The following is a 12,494-nucleotide window of genomic DNA, read 5'->3' on the forward strand; positions in this document are numbered from 1 at the left end:
GACGGGGGCAGTGGGGGTGACGGGGCACAGTGGTGGTGATGGGGGCAGTGGGCGTGGCGGGGGCAGTGGGAGTGACGGGGCAGTGGGGGTGATGGGGCAGTGGGAGTGACGGGGCACAGTGGGGGTGACGGGTGCAGTGGGGGTGACTGGGGCACAGTGGGGGTGACGGGGGCAGTGGGAGTGACGAGGCACAGTGGGGGTGACGGGGCACAGTGGGGGTGACGGAGCACAGTGGGGGTGACGGGGGCAGTGGGGGTGATTGGGGCACAGTGGGTATGACGAGGCAGTGGGGGTGCCGGGGCAGTGGGGGTGACGGGGCACAGTGGTGGTGATGGGGCACAGTGGGGGTGACGGGGGCACAGTGGGGGTGACGGGGCACAGTGGGGGTGACGGGGGCACAGTGGGGGTGACGGGGGACAGTTGGGGTGACGGTGCACAGTTGGGGTGATGGGGCACAGTGGGGTTCACGGGGGCAGTGGGGGTGACGGGGGCACAGTGGGAGTGACGGGGCACAGAGGGAGTGACGGGGGCAGTGGGGGTGATGGGGACACAGTGGTTGTGACGGGGGCAGTGGGGTTGACGGGGCATTGGTGGTGACGGGGGCAGTGGGAGTGACGGGGCACATTGTGGGTGACGGGGGCACAGTGGGGGTGACGAGGGCAGTGGGAGTGACGGGGCAGTGGGAGTGACGGGGGCAGTGGGAATGACGGGGCACAGTGGGGGTGACGGGGCAGGGTGGGGGTGACGGGGCAGTGGGGGTGACGGGGGCAGTGGGGGTGACGGGGGCACAGTGGGGGTGATGGGGCACAGTGGGGGTGACGGGGGCAGTGGGAGTGACGGGGCACAGTGGGGGTGACGGGGGCACAGTGGGAGTGACGGGTCATTGGGGGTGACGGGGCACAGTGGGGTTGACGGGGCACAGTGGGGGTGACGGGGCATTGGGGGTGACGGGGCACAGTGGGTGTGACGGGGCACAGTGGGGGTGACGGGGCAGTGGGGGTGACGGGGCACAGTGGGGGTGATGGGGCACAGTGGGGGTGACGGGGGCAGTGGGAGTGACGGGACACAGTGGGGGTGACGGGGGCAGTGGGGGTGACGGGGGCAGTGGGAGTGACGGGGCACAGTGGGGGTGACGGGGGCAGTGGGGGTGACGGGGCAGTGGGGGTGACAGGGCACAGTGGGGGTGACGGGGGCACAGTGGGGGAGACGGGGCACAGTGGGGGTGACGGGGGTACAGTGGGAGTGACGGGGGCACAGTGGGGGTGACGGGGGCACAGTGGGGGTGACGGGGCAGTGGGGGTGACGGGGGCACAGTGGGGGTGACGGGGGCACAGATGGGGTGATGGGGCACAGTGTGGGTGACGGGGGCACAGTGGAGGTGACGGGGGCACAGTGGGAGTAACGAGGCACAGTGGGGGTGACGGGGCACAGTGGCGGTGACGGGGCAGTGGGGGTGACGGGCGCACAGTGGGGGTAACGGAGCACAGTGGGGGTGATGGGGGCACAGTGGGGGTGACGGGGCACAGTGGGGGTGACGGGGCACAGTGCGGGTGACGGGGCACAGTGGGGGTGACGGGGCACAGTGGGGGTGACGGGGCACAGTGGGGGTGACGGGGCACAGTGGGGGTGACGGGGCACAGTGGGGGTGACGGGGCACAGTGGCGGTGACGGGGGGCAGTGGGGGTGACGGGGGCACAGTGGGAGTGACGGGGCACAGTGGGGGTGATGGGGCACAGTGGGAGTGACGGGGGCAGTGGGACTAATGGGGCAGTGGGGGTGACGGGGGCACAGTGTGGGTGACGGGGGCACAGTGGGAGAGACGGGGGCAGTGGGGGTGATGGGTGCAGTGGGAGTGACGGGGCACAGTGGGGGTGACGGGGGCAGTGGGAGTGACGGGGCAGTGGGGTTGATGGGGCAGTGGGAGTGACGGGGCACAGTGGGAGTGACGGGGCAGTGGGGGTGGCGGGGCACAGTGGGGGTGACGGGGCAGTGGGAGAGACGGGGGCAGTGGGGGTGACGGGGCACAGTGGGGGTGACGGGGCAGTGGGAGAGACGGGGGCAGTGGGGGTGATGGGTGCAGTGGGAGTGACGGGGCACAGTGGCGGTGACGGGGGCAGTGGGGGTGACGGGGGCACAGTGGGAGAGACGGGGGCAGTGGGGGTGATGGGTGCAGTGGGAGTGACGGGGCACAGTGGGGGTGACGGGGGCAGTGGGAGTGACGGGGCACAGTGGGGGTGACGGGGCACAGTGGGGGTGATGGGACACAGTGGGAGTGACGGGGGCAGTGGGACTAATGGGGCAGTGGGGGTGACGGGGGCACAGTGTGGGTGACGGGGGCACAGTGGGGGTGACGGGGCAGTGGGAGTGACGGGGCAGTGGGGGTGACGGGGCAGTGGGAGTGACGGGGCAGTGGGGGTGATGGGGCAGTGGGGGTGATGGGGCAGTGGGAGTGACGGGGCACAGTGGGGGTGACGGGGGCACAGTGGGAGTGACGGGGGCAGTGGGGGTGATGGGGCACAGTGGGGATGACGGGGGCAGTGGTAGAGACGGGGGCAGTGGGGGTGATGGGTGCAGTGGGAGTGACGGGGCACAGTGGGGGTGATGGGTGCAGTGGGAGTGACGGGGCACAGTGGGGATGACGGGGCAGTGGGGGTGACGGGGCAGTGGGAGTGACGGAGCACAGTGGGGGTGACGGGGGCAGTGGTGGGTGACGGGGGCACAGTGGGTATGACGGGGCAGTGGGGGTGACGGGGCAGTGGGAGTGACGGAGCACAGTGGGGGTGACGGGGGCAGTGGTGGGTGACGGGGGCACAGTGGGTATGACGGGGCAGTGGGGGTGACGGGGGCAGTGGGGGTGACGGGGCACAGTGGTGGTGACGGGGTCAGTGGGGGTTACGGGGCACAGTGGGTATGACGGGGCAGTGGGGGTGACGGGGGCAGTGGGGGTGACGGGGCACAGTGGTGGTGACGGGGTCAGTGGGGGTGACGGGGCACAGTGGTGGTGACGGGGCACAGTGGGGGTGACGGGGCACAGTGGTGGTGACGGGGCAGTGGGAGTGACGGGGCACAGTGGGGGTGACGGGGCACAGTGGTGGTGACGGGGTCAGTGGGGGTGACGGGGCACAGTGGTGGTGACGGGGCACAGTGGGGGTGACGGGGCACAGTGGGGGTGACGGGGCACAGTGGTGGTGACGGGGCACAGTGGTGGTGACGGGGCACAGTGGGGGTGACGGGGGCAGTGGGGGTGACGGGGCAGTGGGAGTGACGGGGCACAGTGGGGGTGACGGGGCACAGTGGTGGTGACGGGGCACAGTGGGGGTGATGGGAGCACAGTGGGGGTGACGGGAGCACAGTGGGGGTGATGGCGGCACAGTGGGGTGACGGGGCACAGTGGGGGTGACGGGGGCACGGTGACGGGGGCACAGTGGGGGTGACGGGGCACAGTGGGGGTGACGGGGGGCACATTGGGGGCGAAGGGGCACAGTGGGGGTGACGGGGGCACAGTGTGGGTGACGGGGGCAGTGGGAGTGACGGGCACAGTGGGGGCGACGGGGCACAGTGGAGGTGACGGGGGCACAGTGGGAGTGACGGGCACAGCGGGGGTGACGGGGCACAGTGGGGGTGGCGGGGCAGTGGAGGTGGCGGGGGCACAGTGAGGGTGACGGGGGCACAATGGGAGTGACGGGGGCACAGTGGGGGTGACGGGGGCACAGTGGGGGTGGCGGGGGCAGTGGGCATGACGGGGGCACAGTGGGGTGACGGGGGCACAGTGGGGGTGGCGGGGGCAGTGGGCGTGATGGGGGCACAGTGGGGGTGACGGGGGCACAGTGGGGGTGGCGGGGGCAGTGGGGGTGACAGGGGCACAGTGGGGGTGACGGGGGCACAGTGGGGGTGACGGGGCACAGTGGGGGTGACGGGGCACAGTGGGGGTGACGGGGCACAGTGGGGGTGATGGGGCACAGTGGGGGTGACGGGGCACAGTGGGGGTGACGGGGCACAGTGGGGGTGACGGGGCACAGTGGGGTTGGGGCACAGTGGGGGTGACGGGGCACAGTGGGGGTGACGGGGCACAGTGGGGGTGACGGGGCACAGTGGGGGTGACGGGGCACAGTGGGGTTGGGGCACAGTGGGGGTGACGGGGCACAGTGGGGTTGGGGCACAGTGGGGGTGACGGGCACAGTGGGGGTGACGGGGCACAGTGGGGGTGACGGGGCACAGTGGGAGTGACGGGGCACTGTGGGAGTGACGGGGCACAGTGGGGGTGACGGGGCACAGTGGGGGTGACGGGGCACAGTGGGGGTGACGGGGCACAGTGGGGGTGACGGAGCACAGTGGGGGTGACGGGGCACAGTGGGAGTGACGGGGCACAGTGGAGGTGACGGGGGCACAGTGGGAGTAACGAGGCACAGTGGGGGTGACGGGGCACAGTGGCGGTGACGGGGCAGTGGGGGTGACGGGCGCACAGTGGGGGTAACGGAGCACAGTGGGGGTGATGGGGGCACAGTGGGGGTGACGGGGCACAGTGGGGGTGACGGGGCACAGTGCGGGTGACGGGGCACAGTGGGGGTGACGGGGCACAGTGGGGGTGACGGGGCACAGTGGGGGTGACGGGGCACAGTGGGGGTGACGGGGCACAGTGGGGGTGACGGGGCACAGTGGCGGTGACGGGGGCAGTGGGGGGTGACGGGGGCACAGTGGGAGTGACGGGGCACAGTGGGGGTGATGGGGCACAGTGGGAGTGACGGGGGCAGTGGGACTAATGGGGCAGTGGGGGTGACGGGGGCACAGTGTGGGTGACGGGGGCACAGTGGGAGAGACGGGGGCAGTGGGGGTGATGGGTGCAGTGGGAGTGACGGGGCACAGTGGGGGTGACGGGGGCAGTGGGAGTGACGGGGCAGTGGGGTTGATGGGGCAGTGGGAGTGACGGGGCACAGTGGGAGTGACGGGGCAGTGGGGGTGGCGGGGCACAGTGGGGGTGACGGGGCAGTGGGAGAGACGGGGGCAGTGGGGGTGACGGGGCACAGTGGGGGTGACGGGGCAGTGGGAGAGACGGGGGCAGTGGGGGTGATGGGTGCAGTGGGAGTGACGGGGCACAGTGGCGGTGACGGGGGCAGTGGGGGTGACGGGGGCACAGTGGGAGAGACGGGGGCAGTGGGGGTGATGGGTGCAGTGGGAGTGACGGGGCACAGTGGGGGTGACGGGGGCAGTGGGAGTGACGGGGCACAGTGGGGGTGACGGGGCACAGTGGGGGTGATGGGACACAGTGGGAGTGACGGGGGCAGTGGGACTAATGGGGCAGTGGGGGTGACGGGGGCACAGTGTGGGTGACGGGGGCACAGTGGGGGTGACGGGGCAGTGGGAGTGACGGGGCAGTGGGGGTGACGGGGCAGTGGGAGTGACGGGGCAGTGGGGGGTGATGGGGCAGTGGGGGTGATGGGGCAGTGGGAGTGACGGGGCACAGTGGGGGTGACGGGGGCACAGTGGGAGTGACGGGGGCAGTGGGGGTGATGGGGCACAGTGGGGATGACGGGGGCAGTGGTAGAGACGGGGGCAGTGGGGGTGATGGGTGCAGTGGGAGTGACGGGGCACAGTGGGGGTGATGGGTGCAGTGGGAGTGACGGGGCACAGTGGGGATGACGGGGCAGTGGGGGTGACGGGGCAGTGGGAGTGACGGAGCACAGTGGGGGTGACGGGGGCAGTGGTGGGTGACGGGGGCACAGTGGGTATGACGGGGCAGTGGGGGTGACGGGGCAGTGGGAGTGACGGAGCACAGTGGGGGTGACGGGGGCAGTGGTGGGTGACGGGGGCACAGTGGGTATGACGGGGCAGTGGGGGTGACGGGGGCAGTGGGGGTGACGGGGCACAGTGGTGGTGACGGGGTCAGTGGGGGTTACGGGGCACAGTGGGTATGACGGGGCAGTGGGGGTGACGGGGGCAGTGGGGGTGACGGGGCACAGTGGTGGTGACGGGGTCAGTGGGGGTGACGGGGCACAGTGGTGGTGACGGGGCACAGTGGGGGTGACGGGGCACAGTGGTGGTGACGGGGCAGTGGGAGTGACGGGGCACAGTGGGGGTGACGGGGCACAGTGGTGGTGACGGGGTCAGTGGGGGTGACGGGGCACAGTGGTGGTGACGGGGCACAGTGGGGGTGACGGGGCACAGTGGGGGTGACGGGGCACAGTGGTGGTGACGGGGCACAGTGGTGGTGACGGGGCACAGTGGGGGTGACGGGGGCAGTGGGGGTGACGGGGCAGTGGGAGTGACGGGGCACAGTGGGGGTGACGGGGCACAGTGGTGGTGACGGGGCACAGTGGGGGTGATGGGAGCACAGTGGGGGTGACGGGAGCACAGTGGGGGTGATGGCGGCACAGTGGGGGTGACGGGGCACAGTGGGGGTGACGGGGGCACGGTGACGGGGGCACAGTGGGGGTGACGGGGCACAGTGGGGGTGACGGGGGCACATTGGGGGCGAAGGGGCACAGTGGGGGTGACGGGGGCACAGTGTGGGTGACGGGGGCAGTGGGAGTGACGGGCACAGTGGGGGCGACGGGGCACAGTGGAGGTGACGGGGGCACAGTGGGAGTGACGGGCACAGCGGGGGTGACGGGGCACAGTGGGGGTGGCGGGGCAGTGGAGGGTGGCGGGGGCACAGTGAGGGTGACGGGGGCACAATGGGAGTGACGGGGGCACAGTGGGGGTGACGGGGGCACAGTGGGGGTGGCGGGGGCAGTGGGCATGACGGGGGCACAGTGGGGTGACGGGGGCACAGTGGGGGTGGCGGGGGCAGTGGGCGTGATGGGGGCACAGTGGGGGTGACGGGGGCACAGTGGGGGTGGCGGGGGCAGTGGGGGTGACAGGGGCACAGTGGGGGTGACGGGGGCACAGTGGGGGTGACGGGGCACAGTGGGGGTGACGGGGCACAGTGGGGGTGACGGGGCACAGTGGGGGTGATGGGGCACAGTGGGGGTGACGGGGCACAGTGGGGGTGACGGGGCACAGTGGGGGTGACGGGGCACAGTGGGGTTGGGGCACAGTGGGGGTGACGGGGCACAGTGGGGGTGACGGGGCACAGTGGGGGTGACGGGGCACAGTGGGGGTGACGGGGCACAGTGGGGGTGACGGGGCACAGTGGGGTTGGGGCACAGTGGGGGTGACGGGGCACAGTGGGGTTGGGGCACAGTGGGGGTGACGGGGCACAGTGGGGGTGACGGGGCACAGTGGGGGTGACGGGGCACAGTGGGAGTGACGGGGCACTGTGGGAGTGACGGGGCACAGTGGGGGTGACGGGGCACAGTGGGGGTGACGGGGCACAGTGGGGGTGACGGGGCACAGTGGGGGTGACGGAGCACAGTGGGGGTGACGGGGCACAGTGGGAGTGACGGGGCACAGTGGGGGTGACGGGGCACAGTGGGGGTGACGGGGCACAGTGGGGGTGACGGGGCACAGTGGGGGTGACGGGGCACAGTGGGGGTGACGGGGCACAGTGGGAGTGACGGGGCACAGTGGGGGTGACGGGGCACAGTGGGGGTGACGGGGCACAGTGGGGGTGACGGGGCACAGTGGGGGCGGGGCCAGGTCAGGGGGCGGGGCCGGGGTCTGTCAGGGGGCGGGGCCGGGGCCTCTCAGGGGCGGGGCCGGGGCCTCTCAGGGGGCGGGGCCGGAGCCTGTCAGGGGCGGGGCCGGGTCTGTCAGGGGGCGGGGCCGGGGCCTCTCAGGGGCGGGGCCGGGGCCTCTCAGGGGGCGGGGCCGGGGTCTGTCAGGTGGCGGGGCCGGGGAGTCTCAGGGGCGGGGCTTAGGCCTAGCTGAGGGCGGGGCCTGTGCCTGTCAGCGGCGGGGGCGGGGCCTGTGCCTGTCAGGGGCGGGGCGGGGCCTGTGCCTGTCAGAGGCGGGGCGGGGCGGGGCCGGGGCCTCTCAGGGGGCGGGGCGGGGCCTGTGCCTGTCAGATGCGGGGCGGGGCGGGGCCGGGGCCTCTCAGGGGGCGGGGCGGGGCCTGTGCCTGTCAGGGGCGGGGCGGGCCGGGGCGGGGCCTCTCTGGTGGCCGCCTCCGGATCCCTCCCGGTGCCGGTCGCCATGGCGATGAGCTGTCCCCAGGCGGCCCCCCGGAGTTGGAGGATCCGATCCTCGGCCCCGGGTGGGAATTTTTCCTGGAAATCAGCAGCATCAGAATCTACCGCCTCCTCCGCCAGGTGCCGGCCCGGGGCGGGGGGGGACGTGAAGGGTGTTTTGGGGGGGGAGGTGAAGGTGTTTTGGGGGGGGGGAGGTGAAGGGTGTTTTGGGGGGGGAGGTGAAGGGTGTTTTGGGGGGGGGGAGGTGAAGGGTGTTTTGGGGGGGGGGAGGTGAAGGGTGTTTTGGGGGGGAGGTGAAGGGTGTTTTGGGGGGGAGGTGAAGGGTGTTTTGGGGGAGGTGAAGGGTGTTTTGGGGGGGGAGGTGAAGGGTGTTTTGGGGGAGGTGAAGGGTGTTTTGGGGGGGAGGTGAAGGGTGTTTTGGGGGGGGGGAGGTGAAGGGTGTTTTGGGGGGGGGAGGTGAAGGGTGTTTATGGGGGGGGGAGGTGAAGGGTGTTTTTGGGGGGGAGGTGAAGGGTGTTTTGGGGGAGGTGAAGGGTGTTTTGGGGGGGGAGGTGAAGGATGTTTTGGGGGGGAGGTGAAGGGTGTTTTGGGGGGGAGGTGAAGGGTGTTTTGGGGGGGGAGGTGAAGGATGTTTTGGGGGGGGGAGGTGAAGGATGTTTTGGGGGGAGAGGTGAAGGGTGTTTTGGGGGGAGGTGAAGGGTGTTTTGGGGGCGAGGTGAAGGGTGTTTTTGGGGGGAGGTGAAGCGTGTTTTGGGGGGGAGGTGAAGGGTGTTTTGGGGGGGAGGTGAAGGGTGTTTTGGGGGGGAGGTGAAGGGTGTTTTGGGGGGGAGGTGAAGGGTGTTTTGGGGGGGGAGGTGAAGGGTGTTTTGGGGGGGAGGTGAAGGGTGTTTTGGGGGGGGAGGTGAAGGGTGTTTTGGGGGGGGAGGTGAAGGGTGTTTTGGGGGGGGGAGGTGAAGGGTGTTTTGGGGGGGGAGGTGAAGGGTGTTTTGGGGGAGGTGAAGGGTGTTTTGGGGGGGGAGGTGAAGGGTGTTTTGGGGGGGGAGGTGAAGGGTGTTTTGGGGGGGAGGTGAAGGGTGTTTTGGGGGGAGGTGAAGGGTGTTTTGGGGGGGAGGTGAAGGGTGTTTTGGGGGGAGGTGAAGGGTGTTTTGGGGGGGAGGTGAAGGGTGTTTTGGGGGGAGGTGAAGGGTGTTTTGGGGGGGAGGTGAAGGGTGTTTTGGGGGGGAGGTGAAGGGTGTTTTGGGGGGGGGAGGTGAAGGGTGTTTTGGGGGGGAGGTGAAGGGTGTTTTTGGGGGGGAGGAGGAGGTGAAGGGTGTTTTGGCGGGGAGGTGAAGGGTGTTTTGGGGGAGGTGAAGGGTGTTTTGGGGGGGAGGTGAAGGGTGTTTTGGGGGGGGAGGTGAAGGGTGTTTTGGGGGGGGAGGTGAAGGGTGTTTTGGGGGGGGGAGGTGAAGGGTGTTTTGGGGGGAAGGTGAAGGGTGTTTTGGCGGGGAGGTGAAGGGTGTTTTGGGGGGAGGTGAAGGGTGTTTTGGGGGGAGGTGAAGGGTGTTTTGGGGGGGGAGGTGAAGGGTGTTTTGGGGGGGAGGTGAAGGGTGTTTTGGGGGGGGAGGTGAAGGGTGTTTTGGGGGGGGAGGTGAAGGGTGTTTTGGGGGGAGGTGAAGGGTGTTTTGGGGGGGGAGGTGAAGGGTGTTTTGGGGGGGAGGTGAAGGGTGTTTTGGGGGGGGAGGTGAAGGGTGTTTTGGGGGGAGGTGAAGGGTGTTTTGGGGGGGGAGGTGAAGGGTGTTTTGGGGGGGAGGTGAAGGGTGTTTTGGGGGGGAGGTGAAGGGTGTTTTGGGGGAGGTGAAGGGTGTTTGGGGGGAGGGTGAAGGGTGTTTTGGGGGGGAGGTGAAGGGTGTTTTGGGGGGGGAGGTGAAGGGTGTTTGGGGGGGGTGAGGGTGTTTTTGGGGGGGAGGAGGAGGTGAAGGGTGTTTGGGGGGTGGGGGAGGAGGAGGTGAAGGGTGTTGTGGGGGGAGGTGAAGGGTGTTTTGGGGGGGAGGTGAAGGGTGTTTTGGGGGGGGGAGGTGAAGGGTGTTTTGGGGGGGGGAGGTGAAGGGTGTTTTGGGGGGGGGGAGGTGAAGGGTGTTTTGGGGGGGGAGGTGAAGGGTGTTTTGGGGGGGGAGGTGAAGGGTGTTTTGGGGGAGGTGAAGGGTGTTTTGGGGGGGGGAGGTGAAGGGTGTTTTGGGGGGGGGAGGTGAGGGTGTTTTGGGGGGGGGGGAGGTGAAGGGTGTTTTGGGGGGGGAGGTGAAGGGTGTTTTGGGGGGGGAGGTGAAGGGTGTTTGGGGGGAGGTGAAGGGTGTTTTGGGGGGGGAGGTGAAGGGTGTTTTGGGGGAGGTGAAGGGTGTTTTGGGGGGGGGAGGTGAAGGGTGTTTTGGGGGAGGTGAAGGGTGTTTTGGGGGGGGGAGGTGAGGGTGTTTTGGGGGAGGTGAAGGGTGTTTGGGGGGGGAGGTGAAGGGGTGTTTTGGGGGGGGGGAGGTGAAGGGTGTTTTGGGGGGGGGAGGTGAAGGGTGTTTTGGGGGGGGAGGTGAAGGGTGTTTTGGGGGGGGAGGTGAAGGGTGTTTTGGGGGGAGGTGAAGGGTGTTTTGGGGGGGGAGGTGAAGGATGTTTTGGGGGGGAGGTGAAGGGTGTTTTGGGGGGGGAGGTGAAGGGTGTTTTGGGGGGGAGGTGAAGGGTGTTTTGGGGGGGGAGGTGAGGATGTTTTGGGGGGGGGGGGTGAAGGTGTTTTGGGGGAGGGTGAAGGGTGTTTTGGGGGGGGAGGTGAAGGGTGTTTTGGGGGAGGTGGAAGGGTGTTTTGGGGGGAGGTGAAGGGTGTTTTGGGGGTAGGTGAAGGTGTTTTGGGGGGGAGGTGAAGGGTGTTTTGGGGGGGAGGTGAAGGGTGTTTTGGGGGGGAGGTGAAGGGTGTTTTGGGGGGGAGGTGAAGGGTGTTTTGGGGGGGAGGTGAAGGGTGTTTGGGGGGGGAGGTGAAGGGTGTTTTGGGGGGGGAGGTGAAGGGGTGTTTTGGGGGGGGAGGTGAAGGGTGTTTTGGGGGGGGAGGTGAAGGGTGTTTTGGGGGGAGGTGAGGGTGTTTTGGGGGGGGAGGTGAGGGGTGTTTTGGGGGGGGAGGTGAAGGGTGTTTTGGGGGGGAGGTGAAGGGTGTTTTGGGGGAGGTGAGGTGTTTTGGGGGGGGAGGTGAGGGTGTTTTGGGGGGGGTGAAGGGTGTTTTGGGGGGGGAGGTGAGGGTGTTTTGGGGGGAGGTGAAGGGTGTTTTGGGGGGAGGTGAAGGGTGTTTTGGGGGGGAGGTGAAGGGTGTTTTGGGGGGGGAGGTGAAGGGTGTTTTGGGGGGGAGGTGAAGGGTGTTTTTGGGGGGAGGAGGAGGTGAAGGGTGTTTTGGGGGGTGTAGGGGGTGGAGGAGGTGAAGGGTGTTTTGGGGGGAGGTGAAGGGTGTTTTGGGGGGAGGTGAAGGGTGTTTTGGTGGGGGGGGGAGGTGTAGGGTGTTTTGGGGGGGGGGAGGTGAAGGGTGTTTTGGGGGGAGAGGTGAAGGTGTTTTGGGGGAGGTGAAGGGTGTTTTGGGGGGGAGGTGAAGGGTGTTTTGGGGGGGAGGTGAAGGGTGTTTTGGGGGGGGGAAGGTGAAGGGAGTTTTGGGGGGGAGGTGAAGGGTGTTTTGGGGGGAGGTGAAGGGTGTTTTGGGGGGGGGGGAGGTGAAGGGTGTTTGGGGGGGGGAGGGTGAGGGTGTTTTGGGGGGGGAGGTGAAGGGTGTTTTGGGGGGAGGTGAAGGGTGTTTTGGGGGGGGAGGTGAAGGGTGTTTTGGGGGGGGAGGTGAAGGGTGTTTTGGGGGGGGGGAGGGTGAAGGATGTTTTGGGGGGGAGGTGAAGGGTGTTTTGGGGGGGAGGTGAAGGGTGTTTTGGGGGGGGAGGTGAAGGTGTTGTGGGGGGGGGAGGTGAAGGATGTTTTGGGGGGAGGTGAAGGGTGTTTTGGGGGAGTGAGGTGTTGGGGGGAGGTGAAGGGTGTTTTGGGGGCGAGGTGAAGGGTGTTTTGGGGGGAGGTGAAGGGTGTTTTGGGGGGAGGTGAAGGTGTTTTGGGGGGGAGGTGAAGGGTGTTTTGGGGGGGAGGTGAAGGGTGTTTTGGGGGGGAGGTGAAGGGTGTTTTGGGGGGAGGTGAAGGGTGTTTTGGGGGGAGGAGTGAGGGTGTTTTGGGGGGGGAGGTGAAGGGGTTTTGGGGGGGAGGTGAAGGGTGTTGGGGGGGAGGTGAAGGGTGTTTTGGGGGGGAGGTGAAGGGTGTTTTGGGGGGGAGGTGAAGGGTGTTTTGGGGGGGAGGTGAAGGGTGTTTTGGGGGGGGAGGTGAAGGGTGTTTTGGGGGAGGTGAGGGTGTTTTGGGGGAGGTGAAGGGTGTTTTGGGGGGGAGGTGAAGGTGTTTTGGGGG

General features: G+C 68.6%; 1 protein-coding gene across 2 annotated transcripts in view; it reads left to right on the plus strand.

Annotated features, from left to right (window-relative positions):
* Positions 1 to 8,035: 8,035 nt before the first annotated feature.
* The window catches only part of pctp (phosphatidylcholine transfer protein), a 94,492-nt gene continuing 90,033 nt past the window's right edge, over positions 8,036 to 12,494 (plus strand). For both annotated transcript variants that reach the window (XR_011936288.1, XM_072483883.1), the window contains exon 1: positions 8,036 to 8,186. The gene's annotated coding sequence lies outside the window, so the exon portion shown is untranslated. The remainder of the gene's footprint in view (positions 8,187 to 12,494) is intronic.

Source organism: Scyliorhinus torazame, chromosome 18, assembly GCF_047496885.1.
Source record: "Scyliorhinus torazame isolate Kashiwa2021f chromosome 18, sScyTor2.1, whole genome shotgun sequence".
NCBI classification, from domain to species: Eukaryota; Metazoa; Chordata; class Chondrichthyes; order Carcharhiniformes; family Scyliorhinidae; genus Scyliorhinus; species Scyliorhinus torazame.